The 27,746-nt window shown below is 34.7% G+C and overlaps 1 protein-coding gene across 2 annotated transcripts in view; it reads right to left on the bottom strand.

Moving 5' to 3' along the window:
- Positions 1-27,746, bottom strand: part of LOC110377677 (voltage-dependent calcium channel gamma-4 subunit) — a 79,059-nt gene that overhangs the window by 40,312 nt on the left and 11,001 nt on the right. The window contains exon 1 of one of the 2 annotated variants that reach the window (XM_021336654.3): positions 7,088-7,302. The exons of the other annotated variant lie outside the window; for it this stretch is intronic. The gene's annotated coding sequence lies outside the window, so the exon portion shown is untranslated. Of the gene's footprint in view, positions 1-7,087; positions 7,303-27,746 lie in introns of those variants that run through there. 2 annotated transcript variants of the gene reach the window in all.

Genomic DNA, 27,746 nt, shown 5'->3' with positions numbered 1-27,746 from the left:
AGGTGCATTTGTTCAGCTACAGTCAGGTTTGTGGTGAAATCCAAATGCGCTATTTGACTAGCTTCTGTAACGTGTTAACTCGGAACAGTTAATGATAGTTGGCAAAACTGTTCCTTTGTACGTACACTCACATTAAAATTTGAATTCATAGACAAATAGAGTGCTCTTTCATTAAAAAAGTTTTGCAAAACTATATTCATAACAAGTTCAACGCGCCAGTACAATTTTTGGGGCGGAAACATTTTCTGTCATAATAACTAACGAAATACTGCAAATAGTGCTTTTAAATAGAAACTTTTTGTAATACAAACCATGCATAGCTTTTTCTCGAAATGATACTATTCCGTGGTCCAAATAGGCAATTTCTATAAAGGACTTCAAAAGCAGAGTAATAAAAAAGTGCTGAAATTGTTGATTTTATCCCGCTTTTGCGTCAAACGTGTGCACTTAAATATTTTTGTTTCCATTTGAAAATATTATGGTCTAACGCTAGTTGTGTTTTAATAAAATTTTACTCGCAGTTTACTTGCATGTTATTGAAATATTTGGAATTTCTCTGTGAATACAAACCGGGCAGCCCTGTTGCTTTGTGCTCGGACAAACGCATATTTCATGGATATTACACGCCCTGGGGGGCTATTCTATAGACCGGCAGCGAGGGAGCATACTGCCGATATTTTTCATATATTTTTGTAAAATCAAAGACCGTTTTCATTGGCAGGCTATCGATTCATCATTTCATATTTCGAAATAAATATTTATGTACCGTCTGATGTTGTTTGATGTGGGTAGTGTGTAAACACAGTTTTTCCAATGTTTTGCTAATATCGACAGCGATTATTTATTTACATTTAGGGATAAAACATACACATATGTATACTCTACAATCGATTTTGCCAGCCAAATAAAAGATTTAGTTTAGAATTGATTTATTAAATATCCAATTGGAAAGGAAACTCCGGATAACTAAATAACAATCACCCAACGTAGGAGTTTTTTGGTCGAGCATCTAAATCATCCCATACAACGACCCACAACGCTAAACAGTTGCAATACCTACTAAAATACCTGCAATATTTTGATTGCAGGTATCGTATATGTTGCCGTTAAACTGTTGTTACTAAAGCCAAACACTGCCTAGACACAAAATATCTCATAGCACACACTGTAGAGGTAAACTAATGTGTGTTAGAAATTCCTAACTTTGTCTAATGTTAACTTAATTAATTAAAGGCTTAAGCCCCGTTCAAGTCCGCATTTGAGCGTTTAAACGCAGATTAAGGTTTTTACTCGCGAGTATTTCGATGTCAAGTTGGGATATGTGAGGATTTTCGATATGCTCGAGAACTGATGTATGAGTAATGAGTAGGCCTTTGCTTACACTATTATACAAGTTCAATTTCAGTGTAATACGGTGGAAACTTAAAAACAGGAATAATTTTCGGTTTAGCTTATATGAAACCTTACAAAGATGTTGGGCAAAAATGTTATGTCTTTATTTCGTTCCAGCAATTCAAGAGACAGAAAAACTAATTTATTTTAATTGTTAAGTCTTTTTCGCGCTACTGCGCCTTATTATTTTATAATTTTGACAAAAGAATTGTGAATGAACGAAATAAAACTGCACTACACTATCCATCTCCACAGTCCTTCCTCGTACTGAAAGAAATTTTAAACTACTTCACAATTTCAAAAAGGTGCAAGTTTTATTCAAATACCTAAGTGTGTCTCTAAGTCCCAAACGTCTGCTGCATGTTGACGCACATAATGTTAGTGGGAAACCAGCAAACTTAGGTTTACACAGCATTTTACTCAACGAAGGAATGCAAAGATAAAGAATAAAACGAAAGAAAGGAAATTTCTTCGTCCGCTAGAAGAATATGGTGCGTCTTCTGCTCGAGAACTCTTAACGTGAGAGCCACAAAGTTGTTGTATGCCGTTGTACCCACAAAGGTTTTGCGTGGAATAAATTAAACATTAGCCGTGCCATGATATATAATGTATTTTTTATAGAATCAATTAACATTGGCATATTACAGATTAGAGAGGAAATAGTTTGTGACTTTGCAACTACTAAGTGGTTACAAAATAAATATGTAATTAAACTTAGTAATGCCTTCTTTTGCTGTGCCCTCACAGGGTCCATAATATGTACCTAGCTTTAAGCCCCTTGTAACATCATTGTAATATTATGGTATGCAAATAAATATGAACCATTATGAAATGTCTGTGGTAGGACTCGGGTATTATTTCTGCGTTCTACAGGCTTCATATTTTCATATGATGCTTTAACCAGAAACAGGTTAATTACAAATATTGTAAAAGGATACCCTATGATTTTATATACCTACTCAAGTTGATGCTACCTTATGAAATCGAATATCATTTCCATGTTTTACGATGTTGGTCAAGCAATAAGGCTTCTGGCTATCGGATACATTTCTGTACCTATTCGTAACACAAGCCGGTCCACGGTTCCCTGTATATAATGATCACCCATCCGTGTACTGTTTACAGAACAATTGGACCATACCGCAAATAATTTTGACGATGTTTTGACATCATTACAGAAAGGCCATTTTAACTAGCTGAGATCTGATTTTACATTTTCATAAAATATTACCTATGTTTTAAATATAAGGTTCAGTTAGCACCATTTTGGAAATACTTAAATGAGGGTTTATTTAATTAGCTACCTTAATTGGTCATCCATCACCATTATTACCCATTTACTTTATTCAAAAACTCGAAATATTTTTTAGACACAAAATAAATTATTTCTCTCAATAATAATGAAACTCATGACGTCAAAACAGTACTCACCTATCCTAACCTAATCCAAATCATTTGAGTACAGCATTTCAAATCTAGCGTTCCAACTAGCTTATCACCCAGCCGAGCCGACTAAGGAAATGAGTTATACCGTAACTGTGGCGACCTCATAACCTAGCCCCAACGTTAGCTAACTTTTTTTAATAGATTCCCCCGCCTTTGTCAGCTTATGTTTTTAAACATGACCCGAACCGCGTGGGCGCCTCGAAAGGTTACCTAGAATTATGTTGTGTTACAGAGGATTATCGGCCATAAAAGGACGTTGTTTTAATTTACTGAACGCAATTTAAAAACCAATAGCTGATATTCAAATTCAGAATGTCATATGAAAATATTAACTTTGGTTTCTTCCTTTCTACTTAAACAATTGAGTATCTTTAAAAAAAAAGAAAATGCTACGCTTGCTAAGTATAGATATTTTAGCTCGAGTTTGTTACCTCTCTCAAAAATGGACCGATTTCAAACATTACGATAGGTATGGGTACTCCGACACATCTTAAGGAAACCTCTGTCAATAAAACATACATAACGAAACAGGAAAACCATTAATTATTTATCGGATTAAGTACACATCTTAACATCTTATAATGCCTACATTGTCGAAATGAACACGAAAGATAATGGACTATGTAGATAGCTACATATAGGTAATATTAAACCACAGTACGAAAAACTGCCTAACTAGTTCTTTGCGGGCCCATTATATATCTTTAATCTTCCACGAAAACGCATACGTAAGACAATTAAGATAGAGGAAGAAAGAGATTTATGTAGAACGCAGTTAGGTCAGTTCATTATCTCTGATTACATTGTAAGTAGCTCGTGCGATCTGGGAGTTAATGTGACTCTTTGACCGTGTTAGCAAGATAACTAAGGCGATATTATTCTTACGGACGGAAAAAAGGCTTTTCTGCGTCTGTTATAGAATTTTTTGGGACGCTGTTTTAAGGTAATCGTTTAATCGTTTTTTTGGTACATCACAAATCTAGTCCATATTCAAATAAATGATGTCAAACATGACAGCAAAATTAAAATAATACGCTATAGGTATTGACGTTGTAACATTATTATAATCAAAACTAAAAGGATTACTGGGATCTGCATGCGAGTAATTGACGCTCCCAAAGTTAATCAACGCTAATACTATAATAGTTTATTGATCGTAATTAGTCTTATTTCACGTCATATTGGATCACGTCTGATTGGTTTTATCCAAATTAAATTATAATGTATTCTGTTGAACATGAAGTTGTTTATCAGGTGCTTAATTAGCGTAGTGTAATAATGATTATATCATTATTATTATTTAATTTAATTTGGATTAATGTCGTTATTGTTTTTAGTGTAACAAGAGCTCGTTTAGAGCAATATATGTATATATCAAAATCAAAAATCGTGTATTCAAAACATTTTATTCTCATATTTTCTTGTCTGTGATTCTACATGATTTTTGCATGCATTATCGTATGTATCAATACATATAAACTGTAATACCTATCATTTAAAAAAAAAGAGTAACCATGGCGTTTCTTACCCGTTCTTCTTCATTCCCCAAACCTACTTATAATTTTTGGCGTTCATAAGTGCTTGTAAAGGAAAGAATCTAATAAATTATTTGACTTAGACTTTCAAACTTGGCTGCAAACAGCTCGCTTTTCAGTACTACAAAAGACAAACCCCAAAACGCCCACCCTTCATATAACTTAACACATCAATACACTCACACGATAAGACGATAGAACTGAAACTACCAAAATAATGCGTCAGTTTTATTGATATCTTCGAAACAGGATAGGATTTTTCCTCAAGAGATAGGAAGTCACGCACAGCATCCTAATTTTTGTGGTGTAAAGTGACGTGTTCTGCGGCAGAGGCACATGGCGCGCTCTCTGAATCTTGCAACATAATGCGGCTTGGAACATGCGAGATTGTGGCACGCCACAATGACGCGTTTGTCACGCCATCTTAGTAATGATACATGTTGTAAAATAATTATATGACAGTTTGTGTAATTAGCACAAAGTTGATAGTGACTTTTGTAAAGATTAGTAACCAAAACAAAATTATGTGGTAGAGTTTAAGGGAATCGAAGCCGAAAATCGATCTCAGTGGCGTGCACTTGGAGAGGCCTATGTCCAGCAGTGGACTGCGATAGGCTGATGATGTGATGTGATGTGATGTGAAGGTCCGAACGAGGAATCGTTGATATCAAATTTGACAGGCGTGTATTATTATTATACTTTTTGTAAAGCTTATTTAATTGTTCTGTATTATTTGAAAGAAAAAAAGAAATAGAAAAGAATTAGGAAGTTTGATATTCAGGGGTACGTGATAAGTGTTACTAAAGTAATAGATTTCTTATTACATAAAAACTCACGTTACATTCCCAAACTAAAAGTCTACCTTACACCAAAATACGTAATACCCTAGAAAGCTGATCCCGATCTATAAACGAAAATATTCGAATTGAATACCCGAAACCCAATGATATAAATACGAGCCTTAACGCAAAAAAAGGAATCATGAATTAAAAATAGCTGTCAAATCCATACATTAACAACCTCCTTTCTGAAAAGCCTTCGTTCCAACTCGAACTCTTTATCTCACAAACGATCGACAAGAAAAGAAATAAGTACCTTGTCAAATGTCTCGGTGAAGTTAACAAACACTGACGTCACGAACAAATTACTTATCTCAAGGGGGAAATAAGATAGAAGAGGCTTCGAAGCCAACGAACAATAGATCCTGTGAACTGAAGGATGAAAATTGTAACGTGTAAAAAGTATACAGGGAACGTTTGAGTACAACAGTACAAAGAATACAGTCGCTTGAAATTAATTCTGCTGGATAAACATTTGAACGAACGAAATTTTAAGAAATCAACGCTTTAAATTGGAAACGGTGTTATTTAACTTGGAAATTTCGAGTGTATTTTTGAATTACAGAATTGTAACTTTGAATGGTCTAGTAACTTAGAGCTAAAAATGTTAAGAAGCCATATTACTTACTAGGTTTTGGTTTCTATTTCTTATTATAATAGCCTAGCTACTAGTGTGTAGGTTAGAAAGCAGACACTTAATAGTTTTATTGTCTTCTGATCCCTTATTATTCCATTTGTCTTTACGTTAAAAATATTGTCAAAGGAAAGATTTTGATTGTTTGTTTGAATTGTCTAGGCTCTAAAACTACTAAACCAATATGAAAATTTGGTTGGAAAGCTTTTATGAAGAGGGTTTCATGTTGCTATTAATTTAAAATTTGGCCTTTGAGTGGGAGAAAAAAAAATTGATCGTTACTTCTATGACTTTTGTTTATTAAGTACCTAATTACATATTGTAAATACAAGACCGACTGTTATTAAAATAATCCAAAAGGTATTTAACTAAATCGATTATAAAAATATCTACTTAAAAGCACTGAGCACTGGCCAAAGAGTATGTATAATGTATTAGGTATATAACATTGAATTTGTGTGAATCTACAAAAAAATATTATTTATTATTTTATTTTATCAAATCTTATTATTCCGTATGACACTATCATCGAAAATTATTTTAGAGTTAATTTTAGTTACTATAATAGAGCTTTTTAAAGTCTGATTCAGATTTTTTTAATGTCATTTAGAGTAATGATAACCTTTAAAGCCACTATAACTCATATTGGATTTTTTTGACTACACACTGAATATAGCCCAAGTTTTCTCACAAAAAGTAAAAGAATAAACACGAATTTAAGTGTAAAAGTCTTCCTCAAAATAATATCAAATGTTATTACTTCATAGAAAAAGGTATATTTCATAAAATGAACGTTTAAAATATGATTCTCGACAAACCCCGGCCTTTTGATAGGCTTATGTGGGAAAATGGGCCTAACAAGCAGAGGCCCTTTCGTATTTAACCTAAATGAAAAGAAGCCATACTTATGACGCATATAATATTAATTAGTTACGTTTTTGGGATAAAATTAATGTGAACTGTAGACAGAGATTTGGTTGAAAATTAAGTTTGAGAATTTTTCAGATTTTTGTTGAAATAATTATGTTATCATTCCTCTTTCTTATCGTCATTTGCAGTTTTTTTTTGCACAATACTTGTTAGATATTTAGTTCACTTAACGTTTCATTCAAATAAACTCCTTACAAGAAGTTAATTTTGTTAATATCAAGCAATATAAACTAAAACAGTTGTCAAAACGTTTAACGACTTAATTGCCCATAAAACACTAAAACCGGTCAAAACAAGATTCGAATACTTACCATGTAACAATCACAGATGTGAACCAAAACAACTCAGTTTTAATCCTTTAATTAACTCACAATTTCACGTACATACTCGTAGTTTTCACTTGAAGCGTTCACCACAAAAGTTAAAGTCACTTCACTACGTAACCTCGATACTCGTAGCTCGAACCTCCCGCTACGCCGCTACGAGCGCTCTACGCTGGCACGTGCGATCCCCGTAGCCGAGTAGATAAACTGGAGTACAGCCGCTACGAACTAAAGTTCCGAAGTTTGCCGAGCGCTGCCGAGCGCCGCCGAGACTTTGTAAGCCGTGATTGATATCAAATGAAATGTGAAGAATGAGTAGTTCTAGAGAGCTCTTTGTTTTAAGGATTATGTTTTTTGCCATCGCCGTGCGGTGTCGCTACGATATATCTTTTGTAGAAAGGCCTTGGCCTGCATAGTCGTATTGTTCTGATAAAAAATCCCATTTGTTTCATCTATCATTATGGTGGAGAAAGTTATCATGTTCAACAAGAACATGCGTAACAATTTCATGGAAATCATCATTTATGATATATTTAATTCCGATACAACGGTCGGATTACATTTCCAGTTAATTATCTCGTTAACGGGTTAAGTAATGCATTATATTGGATTTCCTAATTGATTGGCTCTCGCCTGTCCAATTTAATACGTACCTACATACAAAATGATAGCGCAAGGAAAATTGAAAAGATTTTAAATAAAAATAAGAAACACGCTTTTCAAATAAAACTCTTCTTCCATTAAATTAATTGTGAAATGTTCAATAATAATTCTAACTAACAGTTTCTTACATTTTCACGATGTTCAGCTGTTTACTTTTTCTGTCAGTGAATGACGCCTTTAATTTGCTGTTTGACAGAGCATAGTTTTGGCAGCGTTACAAAAACTGTCTCAAATAAAAACGATTGAATTTGAAGATATTTAAGAAATTAGTGCGTTTCGTGAAAATAAGTGGTCTTACGTTTATTTACTTACGAATACCTACATAAAATTTACGCGATTGTAAGATAGGTGATAATCTAATATTTTTAGTTACCTATAATATATTATAGAAAGTGTGACTACTTACTTACAACTCAAGAATGGATGAACCGTTTAAGTTGAAAATTATAGGGGAGTTAGCTCAGACCCGGTAGAAGTATTATTTTTAAAAACTTTTCGAAATCACATGATTAAGAAAAGTATAATCGTATTTCTTTGTCTTCCTTCCAATTTTTTTTGTTTAGAAAATTACCCTTAAGTTTAAAATACAATTAAGGAACAAAATGATGGCACAATAATTATGTTTTACCCTGTACTCAGAAGTTTGGGTATCGAACTCTCAATGCACTTACACAGTTCGGTTGATCCACTCATAACGCGATTATATTGAGCGCAGTTGAGCAAGTTTCCAAACGCTCTTGTTAACCAAACAATGCTGTTTAAGGTTTTAGTTAGGTAATGTGGGAAATATTCATAACTAGCTTCCAGCAGTGGTTTTACTCGCTTGTCGAAGGAAACTTACTAAACACACCTGGATAAAAAGTAGCCTGTAGTATGTTATTTAAAAGTAAGTCATCATCATCATCTGCCGAGCCTTTTCCCAACTATGTCGGGGTCGGCTTCCAGTAACTCATATTAGTGTAATTTATTATACTTCAAAAATGATCTATATAAAATAACCCTACAACCTATCTCGATAAATGAGCTCACACAGAAAGATCTTTTCAAATCGAACCGGTAGGTCCAGAGGTCGGCGTAATCAAGCTAAGAAACAAACTGTTCAGCTTTTATAATATTTCTATTTCATGCACTGTACCTACCTACTTATATTTTTATCTAATTTCTAAGCTAACCAACCATGTATGAAAACTCATTCTAAAATATCCATCTTCTGAAATTCTAATTACACATTAACTAAGTTTGTCCCTATCGCTTGTTCAGACAATATTTCACCCTTGAACGAGTGATGATGTCATATAAGTACCTAATGTAATACAAGGTTTTGGTTCTCAATGTCCAATTGTTGATGAATCATTCAGTAACAATGATTGTATGTAAGTACATACTGTAATGTGAATTTAATGGGTGATAAGTAGATCTTGATATTTAAAATTAGACCTTTTTCTTATGTTGTTGAAGTCTTCTTTTGTTTGGTGGAAGACTAATTATGTGATGAAACAATGATTTATAGTCATATTTTTTAAATTGTGTGAAACAAATGATTTTCTGTAATTGTCTGGTTTTGCTATTGGCGATAATATACAAAAAAGTATATATTCCTTGTAAAATCTGACTTTGGTTACCAAACCACAAATAAATGTCGGTTGTTCTGCATATTAGGATGACACATACCACTTGAAATCAATATTTCAAAATTACAGATTTCTATCATCGAAAATCGTAACGGCTTTGATATAGGAATTTTGAAAATGTAATATTTTTTATTAACGTTTTTATTGAGCCACCTGAAGCGTGAAAAAGGAATTTAATAGAAGACATTTTTCAGGAATATAGTTCGTGGAGGAACTATTCCTAACTTTTGCAAATTATAATCATAGCCTAGTTTAATAATTGGCTTTGAACAATCTATAGGTGCTAATTAAAAAGCCTATTTGTTTGATCAGTCTAATCTTAGGAACTTCTTAGCCTATTTGTTAGACAGCCCATTTATCGAGTAAGAAAATAGGCCACTTTTTATCAGGGTGCGCGAAATACATATATTCCATGGGATGCGATGAAATTCAGGAGGAAGCTAGTTGGCTAATGAAAATACCCTATATTGAAATATTTGAATAATAATAAAAAAAACAATTTCATCTGCATCATAACAATTATACAAAATTATTACATTTAAGAAGACAAAAGGCTACAGGCTACTTCCTTACTAATATTAAATGCAAAGATAACTTCTGCTTGTCTGTCTGTCCGACTTCCGTCCATACTAATATTATGTCCGTTTGGTAAACAGTCAGTCAAGAGCCTGAGAAAAGACGTAACTTACTTTTTATACGGGTACAGGAAAACAGTTCCTTTGCGACGCAGTTAGAACCCCGTAAAATAGAGAGTACCTAGGTACACATTATTTCAACTACATAATGTCACTGAAACCACCAATTTGTGTTGACTGATTCCCGAAACACCGAACACAGCAATCTCAGCATTTTCAGAGTCAGCGTCAAAAGTAGCTGAACAAATCAAAACCTTCAAAAGAGCATCACAACGTAAAGAGTTATAAGTATATTTTTTTTAATACAAAGGCATTTACTTACTTTTTAATATCCTAAACCTCCGAAAAAGTAGATAAATACTCAAGTAAGTCACCGATGACACGGTGTCAAGCAGTTTTGAAAGTTTAGAATTGCCAAGCTACCTTTGTACCTGATTGTACCTACCCACCATTTCTAAAGCCCAAACTCAGCAGCGAATATTCGTAGGATAATGTGTATACGCATTGCGTCGTACCTAATAGTAGACCGAAAGCAATTTACTGTTAAGGGGACGCATAAGGATAGCTTTGCATCAGCAAGTAATTAGTATACGGACGGCGAACCAATGCCGCATTCAACAAAATGAACTCAAGTGTTGTCCCGCAAACTTTTCTCTGCAGTCGGTATTGGATCTCGTTACACGTTTTATTGTTTTGGATGTAGGTGTATAGTGGTCAGATTAAGAGCATTTCATACTTAATTCACATCAATAAAATAATATGTTGTTCATAGCAATGGGTAGTATGTATTTCTATGAAAGTCTCATAAGAGAAAATTTTCAATTTTTTTTTTTGCTTCTTGTCTCACGGAAGGTAAGACTTGGTTTTCATTTCAATAAATGAACCAGTATACTTGATGTTTTAAATACGCAGTTCTATCATGTAAAAGGTACGTTGGTAATACGCTTCACCATCTGATACAAATACTTAGCTAAGTTAAAATTTTATTAGAAAAAGGAATAGCTGTGGTCATGAAGTCAAGACATTTTACAAAAAAAAAGTCTCAAAACTACACATTTTACTCGTCTTTCACATGATATAATAAATGCCATTCGTATCCCGTTTTGGGATTAAATCTATCACATAGGTCCCTTCAGGCGCGTTCTACCTGGCCTGACCTTATTTCTATACAATCAATACCTAGTGTTTCGAAAACGGTAGCAAAAAATTACAACTTATAGGTAGAAAGATAGACTTCTGAAACAATGTATCGGAAAACGGGAGCAGTAAAATAGTTTTACATTCTCCTGACGATTCTCGATGCGTTGTTTTATGAGAAACAGGCTCCTATAATACATTATAAGTAATTGTATACTAAAATTAAACGACCTATAATGTCTGCCTGCGATCCTCCGCGATGGTTATAATATGACGTTGGTATAAAAACTTAATAAAACCTCGGGAGGTTTTTATAAGAAAAAATATGTACTACGTCTAGTTACTTTTACAGGGAACGCGTTATATATTTTTTTGTGCTCTCCGCGCTACTTAATCCATAAACCTATATATAACATTAATTGGTTAATAATTTCAGTAAGGTAAACGTACCAATAGTCGTCGGATTTCGGAAATCACTGACTTTGAAGCGCTACTGTGTGTTAAATATTCAATAGAAAATGAAAATTTTTGCATGACGTGATAGAGTATTTATTCATTATTCTAAGTAACTAATGTTTTTTTAATCATTTTGACGGGTTTATATACTTATTAAGGCAAAAGTAAAAAAAGGGCGATTTGTACCAATAGTCGTCTGATTTGTACGGATACTCGTCAAATATTCCCAGTACTCGTCAACTTTTAATGCTAATGTAAACTCTCTGCTCTTGAACATAAGGTTCAAGTTATGTACATTTTCTTGTGTTTGAATTTGTTAAGCATAGTTGTTCTTTTGAAACATTAGGTAGGTAGATAGATAAAAAACCAAATTCCTATTTAGAATAGCAGGTCATAATCTGTTAGAAATGCAGGTATTCAATAAAACAGATACATGGTTGCATTTTAATTTATATTCCTATCTATCAAACGCTTTTAATCACAAAACCAGTCTATAAAATATCTATACTAATATTATAAAGCTGAAGAGTTTGTTTGTTTGTCTGAACGCGCTAATCTCAGGAACTACTGTTTCGATTTGAAAAATTTTTTCGGTGTATTAAATATTCCCATTTATCGAGGAAGGCTACTTTTTATCCCGGTACGGGAAGTAGTTCCCACGGGATGCGGGTGAAACCGCTGGCAGAAGCTAGTATGTTATATTTCTTAATCATAATAACGATGCAGTCATGTGCATATGTAGCACGAGTAAAATAATTACTTTTAAAATATTTAAATTGTAAAATAAAATAATCAGTATTCACAAAAAAAAAACGCCACATTCATTTATATAGCTTTCCGCGAAATAATTACTAACATTCATAGATATTTAGGTAAGGTTCATCAAAACTTCTGAACTGCTTAGCGCATGCTAAGTACCATTTGCAAAAATCTCTGTAGACAGTTTAAACTGTCTACTGTCTTAAAGGTATCAATCAAAAAATAAAATATGATTAGGTACAACTAACCGTTCAAACCCAATAATAATAATGTCTAATAAGCCCCACAGGGCATCTGAGGCGGATGACGGGTAGTAGCGACCCCGCGGGGCTATATATCCGAGTGCTCCGGGGAGAGTATACTGTCCCCCATCTCCGGCCTGCCGGAGTGAAGGTCTCCCGCCTCTTGGCTTGCCTTCATTGGCCGACCAGAGTGGAGTCGCTAGAGCAGGGTTAGCAGCCCTGCTCGGAGGGTAGGTGCCTCGTGGTAAGTGGCAAGTGTGCCGGTGATGCTGGACCCACAGGGAGCGCGTGATCTGCGTTTAAAGTTCGCCGAGGTATCCTCACCCTTCAGCCGCTCATGTACCTGTTGCCCTCTTGTTGCGATTTAGCGACTGATTCCCGGGGGCCCAGTAAGTGAGGTGGCGAGTCTCCACCTGCCATTTTAACATGTATTTTATACATTGTCATCGGCAGGTGCCATAGTTCCTCATCATCATCATCCTCCGAGCCTTTTTTCCCAACTATGTTGGGGTCGGCTTCCAGTCTAACCGGATTCAGCTGAGTACCAGGACTTTACTAGAAGCGACTGCCTATCTGACCTCCTCAACCCAGTTACTCAGGCAACCCCTTGGTTAGACTGGTGTGAGACTTACTGGCTTTTGACTACCCGTAACGACAGCCAAGGATGTTCAAGGATAGCCGGGACCTACAGTTTAACGTGCCATCCGAAACACGGTCATTGGTGTCATTGCAGGATATACTTAGAAAGTACATACAAACTTAGAAAAGTTGCGTTGGTACTTGCCTGACCTGGAACCGAAGCCGCGCCCTCATACTTGAGAGGTTGATTCTTGGCCCACCAGGCCACCACGACTTTTTTTCCATATCCTAAGTCCTATAGTTAGTTATCCTGCCATAGTTCCTATAGTTTCCTATATCCTAATCCAATAACATCCCAACGCACTAGACCAAGTAGTTTTCCTCCATAGTTAGCAATACTTTAGCACAGAACCGGAGATTGTCCTTGGGTTCATTTCTATAGTATATATATACATACAGGGATAATCGTCGGTTTTGTGTCACATTTCATTAAAGTTGTCTCAAAAGGGCGTTTTAATTTTTTTTGCTGCATCTGATGTTGTGTGTGGGCCCTTTTATTTACAGCTTTTATGACTTTTAAAAGGCCCTCTTGCTTGTAGTTTTTTTCAGTCATGATCTGCTATTAAAATTACGATCATGCAATCACTAAATACAGACAATTTTAAATAAAAAAATCTTACTTAAGATTACTTTTTACCCATCAATATCGAATATGACAAGCAAAGAAGTGACAGCGATAGAAGCTATGTCATCTTAGTTTTAAAACTGATTTTAATATTTTTTGCGTCAAAACTAGTTAGGAAGACGCGGTACAATACGCGTGACGAAATGCAATATTGACAAAACAGTCAATTTTTGTTTGCCACAAATTGTAATCCAAGCTCTATAGAAACAAAGGCTAGTGCTAGACCTACTTATACCCAAAGCGGTAGATCTTAATCGAATGGCGGAGGCCTACAGCGGCCAATATATATACCTGAAAAAACACTCGTAGAAAGTGCATACTTATAGAAAACAGGGGATTTAACCATTAAGAAACATATGAATTGAATCGAATAACATGACTGTGTACGTGCTTCTAGAACCAGCAGAGTAAAATTTACCCCTAAGAAAAAGCTTAAAAGAAACGCAGTTTTATGAACAAATGTAGTCTAAACCTTAAATATGTTTGTTCTAGACAGTTATCAATTTTGTAAAAGTCCCGATATTAGCTATTAATTCACATTTTGTACTGTAAAACACAAAATATCCTCATTATGACGAGTTTAGGTGCAACTTTTGAACATGTCCCAGTAGTCGTCATAATAATTGTAAAATTGACGGGTTTTGGGTCAAATGGGAGTTTTGAAGTACCAATAGATGTCACATTAAAAAAATATATCTTCTATGTTAAAAGTATTCCAAATTGCATATTACATCGCTAGCAAATAAACTTAACTATCTAATTAAACAAAGAAACATACCACAGACCCAATTGGAGTTATGTAAATCAAAACACAAAACCACGTGCTGAGGTTCACTTCTGACAGCTGAACTTCACGAAAAAACGATTTTGTTAGGGCACACACGTTTCAAATAACATATCTTAGAAGCCGTGACTGTTAAAACCCCGTATTGTTATTTCAATTGTGCAATATATTATCAAGAATATGTTGATATATAAACCGGCCCATTTTAAGTTCAGTAGAAAATAATAATAAAAGTTTTAAGATTAATTGACGACTATTGGGGCATGACGACTTCACCCGCGTTTACCTTACACCTACGATTTCCATTTTTAGCTGTTATCTTGAGTCTCTAAGAACACTAGATCTATGAGTCTTTTTTATTTTCGAAAATCATCAAATGACCCAATGACCCCTCCCGCTGTGGGTTATTACCAGTGAGGGAGTTTCAGACTTTAACTGACTAAAAACCGACGTGTTCCGTCGTAGGCCTTTTATGTTTCGAACAATCCCGCAGCCCCAGATCTATGAATCTAAGATACAGAAAAATATAATAATGATTGGTTCATCCGTTTGGGAACTACGATACCACAGACAGTTAACATAAACTTATAATAGGCCTCTTTTTGCGTCGGGTGTTAAAAACGAACCGATGTAAAAAGTTTTAATGTAGCAAAATAGGCATTCCTTTGATAGTATTACATACTTTTTGAAGAGGGTGTTGAGCAGGCCGTATACGTGTCATACTTTACATTAAAGTAGTTCAGAGATATGTCGATTTTTACTTCGCGCTTTTTTTCATATGCAGCTGTTGTCTTCGTTTAACACATTCGTTTAAGTAGCCTATTTACCAGTTTACAAAATAATTACAAAGCCAACACAACCGCGGAAGCTAATAACAATTTGTCTGAGTTAACCTCAAACGAAGCCTTTCCAGGAATAATCTTATCACTCTGTATACGACTCACATATCCAATATACGAAAACATTTTAACGCGAGCTCTTCTTAAGTAGGTACTTGTAAATATAACAGCAAATTGCGTTAACCCAAGCTCATGATTTGCGGATATTGAATTTATTATCATTATGGAACCCACTCAGAAGGGTTAGGTGATTAAACCTTCTACCTACCCAAGACAATCGGTTCCCACTTAGGCAATTTGAGAAATTTCACGAATATCTTCATTTAGGCCGGAGGCGACGAGAAACTATTGACGTGGCCTTTCCAAGACGACATGAATAAACTTTCTGACACCGCTTTTAAGGGATATTAAATGATATTTGGTATTTACTTGAAATAAGTTGGTATTATAACGTAGGTAATGGAATATTTGGGGACTCTCTAAGTTATTTTAATGTTGTTATTCTTACTTTGCAATATCTTGGAATAAGTACCGACTCGATATCTATACGTACGCTATTAAGTCACTACATTGCGTATCAGTCGTTAGAACTAGAAAAACTGTGACATCTCAAAAGATATACCTAATCGTAGCATCTTAAGAGATAAGATGGTATACGAAAATACTCGTATACACGACAATTAGTGTCCCAATAAGAAGATAAAATAAGTGAACCGTTTAAATTTACGAACCCAGAATGTATACCCGTTGGCAATGCTTTGGATATTTTTTTACTAGCCAGTAAAACATAATATTGGCAATGTCTCGAGTATGTTTTAATCTGTGATTGAGACAATTGCCAATGAGATTTTGAGAGCAGCAATATTGACACATTTAATAAATTAATCGGTTGTGACATTAAGTATACGTAAATATGCTTCAATGTTTAGTTTTTGTTTCCTAACTTTTATTTCAATGCTATTTATTAGGTAGGTACGTCGTAAACATAACTGCGTGTTCAAGCTAACTTTCTCTCATGGTATTCAAATTGCGAATGTTCAATCATATCGAACGCAAAACGAGCAGGTTCATTTTAAATTCCCAAATAAACGGAATCAATTTGAAACGGTTTATTGGGAATTTGATGCGAAAGTTAAGTTGGAATTTGATGAAAAGTAAGGCTAGGTCTCATTATGCGTCAGTCCATTTACAACCTTCACGTTTCGTTACTCATTGAAATGAGTACTCAGGTCTTTGAGGGAGTTTTTCCGTATAGTATCGACGGCCAAACTAAAAGATTTCTTTTGCAATATTTTAGAGGAAGAATTTTATCAACCATTCACGTGCGTTTTACTAGAAAAACAGTTTCTATTTTGTCAGCCCCACCACATATTGGAAAGAAGATTTTTCTATCCGGTATTTCTAATCGATGCACGCGTAAAAGTATTTCATATCGTTCCCATTCCCAGAACGCAGTTTATTGAATCATATGTAGTAATATCAATGAGCAGCCTCTCTCATAATGTATGTACATACCACCGCTATCTTTAACGGGCAAATTCGGATCGTTTGTGTTCATTAGTTAGTGTCCACTAATGGAAATGGCTATGACCAAGCGGAATGGCTGCCGGAATGGTCTCTCGCGGCATTTAACCTCTCGCCCCATCTCGTACGTTTTTAGACCATATTTCCAGCTTGAATTGTTTTATGCAATTATATTTTAGGAGCACCGTAATCTCAGTTCTGTGTCCGCGAACTACGTGTTTATTTTAATACTGTAACATTGTGTTGTATTACCCTTTGTTTTCGCAGAATAGTTGGCAGACTTTGGGCTGTTGCAGTAAGTCTGAGGGAGATTAGTACCATTAAATTAATACTAGTTTTTGCACATGAAAACTTAAGACACACTCAGATCACATCTTCCTACCAAAAAAATAAAATATGTTCACACACATATACTTTTACTTACATATGAGATGCCACAAACGAACTTATGTAGGTACCTATTCACAAAGAGACGCCGGTGTCGCAACTTTTTTAAAACGCTTAATTCAAAGTCCATTGTCTAGTCCTTCAGTGTATCTAGGACTTCATTAAAAATGTGTGCTATTCGAAATTAACTCGAGCCGTTAATGTAATTACGTAGAACATTGTGATGCATCCCTGCATTACGGTATTAAAGGACTTTGTTATCCGAGCCATGCGGCGTGATGTATCATTATAAAGTTTCTTTTTAATTTTCTGTAGTTTATTCTTGCATACATTTTGTGTTGTTGTAGTTTCAATATAATGACATCACGAAAGCATAGCTGTATCTATTTACGGGTATCTACTTTTATTCAGGAACTATTAATAACTGAATCAAATTCTGAGTTATGAATGTAAATATCATTGTAAAATACTAACATAAAGATAAATAAAAGGAATACATAATACTGAGAAAATGACAAAGAATATAAAGTTGTGCTACTTTAAAATAGATACAGGAAAACAAAAAAATATACCTCAGTAAAAATATACCTCAGCATAAATGTTGAGTAAGTACCTACTAAAATATTGCACATTTTTAGGCAGAGCCTCATTCATCCTATTTTGGATACCATTTAAATCACCTTCTCATACTGCCCAATTTTAATGTTCAAACAGTGGCCGAACTCCTTCAATCAAGTCAGGGTTCGCCCTTGAAGTTATTGAGCGCAATCAACATTATTACATCTCTCATATGAACCTACGTATATCTGCGATAGATTTTGACTGAGCAAGCGTGGTGATTAACGCTCATTCCTTCTCGATATGAGAAGGGGCCTTTTTCCGACAGTGGGACGGTAAAAAGACTGATGACCATGATGATTGTTTATGTAACAACGTTTTATGAAAATCTAAAAATCCTTTTAATTAATAACGGTAATTTGCGTTTTACTTAAAACTAGCCGATTTTCCAACGTTTCTCTCGCGTCTCACGTCCTGCGTTTTACTCGGGAAGAGTGTAGCTGTCCAACAATGAATTTTTCACATCGGTTTAGTAGTTCGGAGCCTTTAGGCTACAAACAAACACCAAAATGTTTCCATTCTATTATTTATATTAGTGTAGATGGTGTAGACAATAAAGACTCGTTATTACACAGATATCCTTATTCTAATTACCTTTTAACTGTTAATATGGAAACCTTAAGAGCGAAAAATATCCGCAGATACCGTTCACTCGATATTGTACAAATTCAATCGAAAGTTCAGAGAGAAACGTTTAACTTTCACAAAACGTAGATAGGTACACATATTTCTACATTACGTTCACATTGCTCACTCGCTATTCCATTTGGTGCGTGAAACAAATACTAGAATTTACAAAGATATGGCTCGGGGCTGGTAGATAGCACGCGATCGAAAATTGACTCGAACATGTTAGAAATATTTCACGTGGACTGATAACTTTTAGCTTTATTGTAAACTGTGTCAAAGTTTAAAAATAAAACGAACAAAATCAAATCTAAAATAGTTTGTAATTATTGAACCGCTACTCTTTTTTGTAACTTATAATTTTTGAAGATAAACTTAGCATGGTAGCTAAGTTTTAGCGGAATCCTGCATCTAGCATTTTAACAATCTTAGAATATTCACTTGGCATATTTCCGCATAAGCCACATCAAAATATTTTCACAAAAGACTCCTCAAAACCTGTACATATTCCTCAAGGATTGTGAATGGCTAGTTCTAGGAAACCCTGCTTTGTATTTCTTTGGAAAAAGTCAACCGCATCTTTCTACGTATATATGTGGTATATACGAGTATGTACCTACATATTTATGTGCGTCATTCTGTCTTACCCAATTACTATGAAAAAAAAATCTTATCCTGTTATTCAATATTATACACAGAGGCTTATTTTAACCATACTAACAGAGCAAAGATAAACCATAACCTACGATGAATACAATTTACGATCGAGTCTCTTAAATCAGTAGCGATGGATCCTTCATGAGACAAATTGTTTCGAGCCAATGTATAGCATTAAACATGATTACTTGCCCACGTTTTAAGGGCTCCCCATGAACCCTGTAATAAAGTTCATGGGCTTAATTCCCAGCACCCATAATGTAAGGTAATCTAATTTATAACTTCATTGCTTTCAGGTGAAATAAATTTACAGAGACAGTGTTATAGCGCCGGTGTTTGTTTTGGGTTGCCATCCATCTTTTAAATAATATTGTACAAGGTTGCCGGTAATGCTTAACAATTTTTGCGTATTGAGATAAATATAAATACCATTGTTTCAATAACATATATATTTATAACTTGAAACATTCACAATCATGATAGTGATACCAAAATGCACAGTCAGAATACAATGTACGCTATACAACGTTGAGCATCAATTGCATACCTAATTATAAATCTTATTGAATTATTCTAAGTGTTCTGTACTCGAAGGGTAGGACGGAACCCTATTACTAACTTCGTTGTCCGTCCGTCTCTCGAGCACCAGGCTGTATTTCATGGACAATAAATAGTTATATAGTAAAATTCTCAACAAAAAATACTGACAACATACTGACACTATCATCATCATAAGGGCAGGAATGGATGATGATGATAACGACTGACACCAAATATTTTAGGGGGCTCCGAAATCATCATCTGCCTAGCCTTATACCAACTATGTTGGGGTCAGCTTCCAGTCTAACTGAATGCAGCTGGGTACCAGTGTCTTACAAGGAGCAACTCCCAAGACGTACATAATTTTTAGACCATTTTATAACCTACGGTATCACTTACTATACCTTCACAATTCCGACTCGCACTTGTTAGGCAAATTAAATCCAAGTTCTATAGAACTAAGAAATAAATCTGACAGCTCCATTAGATGTGAAGAGGCTGAGTGATTGGTATCCCACTTCCAATCGGATGTGGATTTCCGCATAGAAATAGATGGTGTGGCTATTGAATTGTTGATTTATCTTGTTTGTGTATGTTAGAGTTGTGTAAGGGTTTACGATCGAACAAATGTCTATTCAGGACATTTTCTTCTGAAGAGATCCATGTGATGTACCTTGGTTACTTAATTTAACAATTTTGGACGAGTAAAGTAGGTAAGTAGGACTTTGGAAAATAGGTATAACAACTCACAGAAATATGCTTTCAACCCTTTGGCCAATTAATAACAACATGATGATTGGTGGTGTATTTGTCGTAGTGAATATGGTATAAAAAACAGTTCTCTCTCTAGAATGAAAGTTATACTATGGTAGTTATGGTAGTTATAATCTTTTTTTTCTTTGGTGATGGGGAATCAGCAACTTGGAGAAGTGTTAAACTTTTAGTGTCTTAAACTCACCTAAGTTCCTACTCTAGAGCTCTTTGGGTACCACGTCCAAGGTAACTCGAATAATCTCGCAGCCTTAGCGAAAAAAAACGCCTAAACAGAGAACTACATTCATATGAAACAAAATGTAAATGTACACCATAAAATGTTACACTCATAACGGAGGTTATTCGCATATTCAAAGTTCATCCAGCGAAAAAAGGGCACATAGATATAATAAACCGATTCGTTCGGATTGGTCATGATACTCCGGAGCGCACCTAACGGTATAAACCTGGGAGTTGGGACCATGGATATGGTCCGCGTCGTTTCTGCACATCTAACTGTCGCTATGTGGCCACGGAAACAGCGGATTAGATTTTAAAATAATTTCTGTTTTCTGTCTAAGTTACTGTATCTATTTTTAATGTAAATAGAGGTTGGCAAAAATCGCCAAATGAGCGCTCCCGCTGTGGATTAAGCAGTGGTGAGAGAGTGTCAGACTTTTACTGACTAAAAATCTATCGTGATCCTTCATAGGCTTTCTATGTACCAGGGCCGCGGTAACTCTTTCGAACAATCGCGCAGATGGAAATGAAGGCTTAGTTTTAGTTATAAAATATCTAAATGTTTAATATGAATAAATATTACAGCAATTAAATCCAGGCTATGTTATGGATGAGAAGCTTTAAACGAGGTAAATTTTACTTAAGTTACCTTTTCAAGTCTCCCTAAAATTTATAGGCGTAATTATTGCCAGGACGTCTGGTCCCAATTACCTAAATCTGTTAGTAGAAACCCTAGATATTCTTATTTTAGATGTCATGTTTTTAGTCACTAACTCAACGAAATGAATACTGCTAGCGTAGATTATTATTTTTAATTTTGTTTGAATATCTCTTAGCAACATAGCTAGCAAACTTCTTTATTTTACAAGAAACCCTGAAAATGTCGTGTAGATTAATTTTTGTTAAAAGGTAGTGTGGGTTTATTTCCATTAGGAAATTCTGAGTAAGTTCTGTGAAGTAGCAGCGGTGAGTCTGTGTGTGAGCTCGACTAATGGCAATAAGCCGCCCACTATTACACAGAACCTTTAACGGATGAAGGGAGCTTCATTAAATACCTTATACATAAAATAACTTGCCGTTTACTTGTCTTCACAAACGCTTTCTTCCCAACGTCTATGAAGACGATGAAAAATCTCTAAAAAAGGAGCCCTAAACCGTAAAGAGGGCAGGGTCGCGTGATAAGAGCCAAAAATGTAAAAGGGGCTCTATTATCCCCATTGATAAGAATAAAATTAAATTGGCTACTTGACCACTTTTAAAAAGGTTATTGCAAATGTTATTCCTTTTAACAGATACTTGTGAAAAGAGAAGTGGATATTCTTTTTTATTATAAGTTGGTTCTTGTCCCTTTTTAGAATACCACGAAAGACCATCTTATAATTTGATCTGACATATTATCTACTAACATACTCTAATGTCTAATTCTATTTACTTCTGAAGCACTTCTTACTTAAGCATTCTAAACAGAGTCGAATGTTATTTTCTCTCAATATTTAATATGACATTGTAGTGTGTTTTTTTTTTCATTTAATTAAATTAAAACAGAAGAAGAGGGAGAATGAGACACGAAAGGAAGACATCTCTCGCAAGGCAAAAAAAAAACTCAATTTCTTTATTCAGCTATCCAGAACAATATAATTTGTGCGAACAACTCTACAGTCTAATCGGGTACATTAATCTCCAATATAAATTCCGGCAACACTTCTAAGTATCTTGTACGAGTAACATTTGCGCTTTTCGTTTTCCTCATCGTTGATTGAGATGAAGACGTGAGAGTGAGCGATGCGAAATCAAGATGGCGTAACACACCGATTCTAATCAATTATAAGCGTTCTAACTTAGTCAATGAAAATGTTTGGGCGGAATTGGCTTGAAATATCTCGCCAATCTGGAAGTAATTAACGCCATAATGACACGGCCGTGAACGCATTATAGAAAGTTTTTCCTTAATTATGCTGTCTGAAGTGAATTAGGCTTTTGTTGGCGGTTGTAAATTAAAATAGTTTTAGGTTTTGGTATGTTGGAATTAGAAGTAGTTAGAATTTGAGCAGTTGAATTAGAAGTAGTTACAGCATAATTAGGTAAAATTCACTCTGACTTCGTTTGCTATACAAAAATATTAGTATTACTTTCAACTATTTTTATAACTGAATAAAAAAACAGAATCCATCACGTATTATTCTACACTCCAAAGAATTATCTAAATATAGTACTTGAAATTTTCTGCGTACCTCAAATTCATGTTTCGATGTTCGACTGAATTTATTGAAAGGTGTGGGCACGCTGGCATTTTAATGACCTTAGTGTGAGCCAGATAAAGGTCAGAGATCAAATTTTATTGGAAACTACATAATGTACTATAGTTATTTTAATTAAGGTCATGTTTTAATCCTAACGCGTGAGATAATAATTCTCTCTAAGCCGAATTGCGATCTTCGCATGGGATTTCCACCTTAACCAACCTAACCTTTCGTAATAAGTAGAAGCAAATTATGCAGCAGATAGTATACCTACAGTTGAAAGTTTAATGGAATGGTCTTTCGACAAATCCAGTGATCATGACGCAGGACCAATGTTAAGGCCTTGTTACGCGGAAATCATCTTCACCTGTTGGTAGTGATGACATCTTTTCTCTTAACTTCTTAAATTCAACTCTTAATCTTGTATGCGATTAGTTCCTCTTTGTTCAGTTCATTGGTCCACATTACCTGTTTGAAACTCCAGTTTCCTAGCCCCACTCATATAGCTAGGAAAACGATATGCCGCGGCTGTGGCACCAGGTATAACCCGTTTTATTACATCCAATTTTATTTTATGCCCCTCTCATACCCGTATTGATCGTTCGATAGATCTTTATGCATCTAAATCTTTATTTGAAGTCCCAAACGACGTTTTAATGTTCTGTTCTATATGGACAGTCTGACACAATGTTTTATTTGAATTCGGACGTGCAATGTGACGGAGGTTGTATAAGTCATAATGTCTCGGAGTCAGGATATGAATACGTAATTTTACTAGGATTTTATTGGGTATTTTTGGGCTGTATTTAATTTAATTTTTGCAGCGTAGGTTAGTTTTTACGTGCCTCATAAAAGTCAAAATAAGATGAGTATTTTGGTAAACAATTTTATTGTTTTACTTTCTGTACCTAAATGACCGTTTTCTCGCTTCGTGAAAAACTGAAACTTTCGTTTATGTTAGTATTTCGCGAATCGATACTTGTAATAAAATTACTACAAATTAACCTACAATAGCATATGCACGCGGTGGATGGCTGAAATAGCCAGATATTCAACTTTAAACAAATTTTATACGTGGAAATTCATATCTAAGATATCTAGACCGAATAAAATCAGACTTTAATTTTGAAGGATTTACGACAATTCTCGAGTGGGATATATAAATTTTGATACGAGCAAAGTCGCAGGTTTATCTAGTGAATACCTGAGTACAGGTGACACGGGTCCTTTTACAGTTCTTGACGCTGAAGAGTAATATATCCTTCCCATATTCATCTTATTATGATTTCCACACCCGTTTCATACGATGTTACATATTAAAATTATACATTAGGTGCGACGATTTATGAAACTGAGACAGTCGAGTTTTGATTTCACGAAGGGATTTTGTGACATGAGTTATAGGATTCCGTACAATGAGCAAGGGTAATGCTTTGTCTGATTTTAAATATTATGGTGTTTAAAATAAAATTAATTAATCGAGTATAATATTTTGATATGAAGAAGGGTTTTAGAAGCAACGGTAAAATATATTTTTAGGAAAACCATTTTTTGCAGTAAATAAATTTTCGTGTAAATAAATCGCCATATTCTGAAAAAAAAAAACAATTCATCTCGGAATTTTTACACAGTTTTGTTGTGAAAAACAAACGGACGCAAAATAATATTTTTTTTTATGATCTAAACTAAATTCTCAAGTCGTGGTGGCCTAGTGGGTAAAGGACCAACCTCAAGTATGAGGGCGCGGGGTCGATCCCAGGTCAGGCAAGTACCAATGCAACTTTTCTAAGTTGGTATGTACTTTCTAAGTATATCTTAGACACCATTGACTGTGTTTCGGATGGCACGTTAAACTGTAGGTCCCGGCTGTCAGTGAACATCCTTGGCAGTCGTTACGGGTAGTCAGAAGCCAGAAAGTCTGACACCAGTCTAACCAAGGGGTATCGGGTTGCCCGGGTTACTGGGTTGAGGAGGTCAGATAGGCAGTCGCTTCTTGTAAAGCACTGGTACTCAGCTAAATCCGGTTAGACTGGAAGCCGACCCCAACGTGATTGGGAAAAGGCTCGGAGGATGATGATCTAAACTAAATTCTGAAAATGTAAATTCGAGTTCTAGAATATTATTCAACGTCCCGTCCGAATATCTCGACTAACTGTGGAATGTCTAATTATGAAACAGGTGTTACACTACTCGAGTCCAAACGAACAGAACTCTCTGGCACTTCGCAGTCTATTGCGCGACTCACGAACATTATTATCATTACACTTTATATAAATCCGCAATGTATATAAAACATTCCGTGATTCGTTAGTGTTTTGTTTTTCCTATTCGTGTTTTATGGCGTTTAAGTTATGTTAATAGCTTAGTTAGTGTATTTTAATAGTCATAATTAGGTACCTAAAATAGTAGGCCTTATCTTATAATTGAGGCGTTATAGGTATTAGTTTAGGTAAAATAGTTTACATTACATTTTCCTAATGATTTGGATAATAACAATTTCTGTGTACCTATTCAGTCGCATCAGAAGTAGCAAAACGATTTTTTTAAAGTACCTATGCATTTAGTGGAATAAAATTAAGTCTGTCTGAAAGGCAACATATTAAAGCTGCATTTACTCAAAATAACATGTCTACACCACACATCACAAATCTTACAATATTAATCACTTCATATCAATCAAGAATTCTCTCATTACCATATTCAAATCGGCTTTCAAATCTTCAAGTTATCGATAACTTTGCATAGATAGTAAGGAATCACATTTGTAAGCGCACCCCTATTTGGTAAATGCTCAATCAACTGCTATTAGTCTGATTCCAGGTACTGGCTTAGCTTTACAGTCATGCATTTTTTGTAAGCTGTATAATACTTTCAAATTCTTCAGAAATAGGGTTCAAATTCGAATAGCAAAGGCATGATGTGATTGGCAAAATTAAGTAGTTATCGTGCACATGTCGATATAGTTTTAATAAAAAATGTGTTGGTGCCAACGCCACGGTATTCATTTTAAAACTATGTACCAATATTTTGTGCGATTACTGAATTAAATTTTAAACCAGTGTCATCATTTGCGACTATCGTTCCCCACTGAGCTGATCCCAACAAATTAATCCATATAATTTGAATTGGAATTTTTTTCCTGTTTGTGGAAATTATGAAAATAACGTTGTTAGTTACTAACGCTTTTGAATAGAATTTAGTGAAATAATAAATATTTTCAATGAAGTGATTGATGTGGCGTAGTAATAACAACGTATCATTGCTGGAACCAGAATTGCTTCAAATTAGTTTACTGCACCCTGTATTACTCACAAGTTTTACCTAAATCCATTCAATTCTTAATGAAAGAATACCAAACATACAAATAAACTATCACGTTTATCGTGTGATGTGATACCTACATTGTTAAATTTAGTTCTAGCTGTTTGTTCCCATTTCCCCTATAGCCTCACAGTACGCCTATCCTATGATTATTGTGCAGCAAACTGATTCAAATCTGTGTTATTAGGTTTAAATCCCTTCGGGGTTTAATTTAATGGATACGAGTCATTTGAAATGTCTGGCGCTTGATCCCCTCGGAGTGAATACGTTTGACCGTCGTATAGGCTACGATGAATCAATATTTGCTATAAGTAGATAATAATATGTGGGTAGCAACTTTGGGTCTTAAGTCAGTGCGTACATACGTAATTTTCAATTGAAAACAAATGAATTACGTCATTAACGACTCAAAATAAATGTGTAGGTAGTAAGCTTCCTTAAATATATATCTGGGTAGCAACTTTAAGGGTTAAGTAAGGGCTTATATAATTTTTAATTGAAAACAAATGAATAATTACGTCATGACGACTCAAAAATAATAGCTTTCCTAAGACTAATTTAAAGTTGGTTTATAATATTAATCCTTTGCGGTCAGTTGTCTTTTACTTTTCTATTTAGTTTTAAACTTTATGTCTTGCACAATAGAGTTGCATTTTGCTCCACAATTCGAATGCTATATTGAAATATACAATTTCACCTATCCAGTTTCATAATGAGATAGAACGACAAAAGGTACATTTGTTTGATAAATTGGTCAATTCGTTCTAAATGTTCGTCAATGGTTCTATTTAAAGTGAAATGAAATATGACGCTTATTCCCTCGAGGGAATGTCATGCGATTTGAGTATTGCTCATTTAATTATAAGCTTACTTAAATATTTATAAGCTTCGGGATATTTGTCTAAAAATAAAGCCCGAAAATGAATGCATAAAATTATATGTTTTATTCATATTCATAAGTATCAATAAGACAAGATTTTCCTTGAATACCCTTAATTTTGTAAACAATTCGTCTTACGGCTTTTGTTAAGTAGTTAACTTACTATACTAAAAGAGAAAAATAACACCATCGTAATTTTTCTGTACGAAAAACAAGTCCTGATTGGCACATACATAATTTTCTTTCACTCCGGCTTTACGTGAAGTGTTTTCAGAACATTTATACACATTATTCAATTATTACCATATTGAACATCAGGTTGTGATGTGGGAAAGCCAAGGAGATGATGGATGTAAAAACAAAAGAGTAAATGTATATTTGAGTAAGAAGTTGTTTTTGTATGGAAAGTAGGTACAATACTTGCTAAGCATGGTAACTAGTAGAAGATAA

This window comes from Helicoverpa armigera, chromosome 2 (genome assembly GCF_030705265.1).
Source record: "Helicoverpa armigera isolate CAAS_96S chromosome 2, ASM3070526v1, whole genome shotgun sequence".
In the NCBI taxonomy this organism is placed as follows: Eukaryota; Metazoa; Arthropoda; class Insecta; order Lepidoptera; family Noctuidae; genus Helicoverpa; species Helicoverpa armigera.
This window is presented reverse-complemented; position numbering and strand designations above follow the sequence as displayed.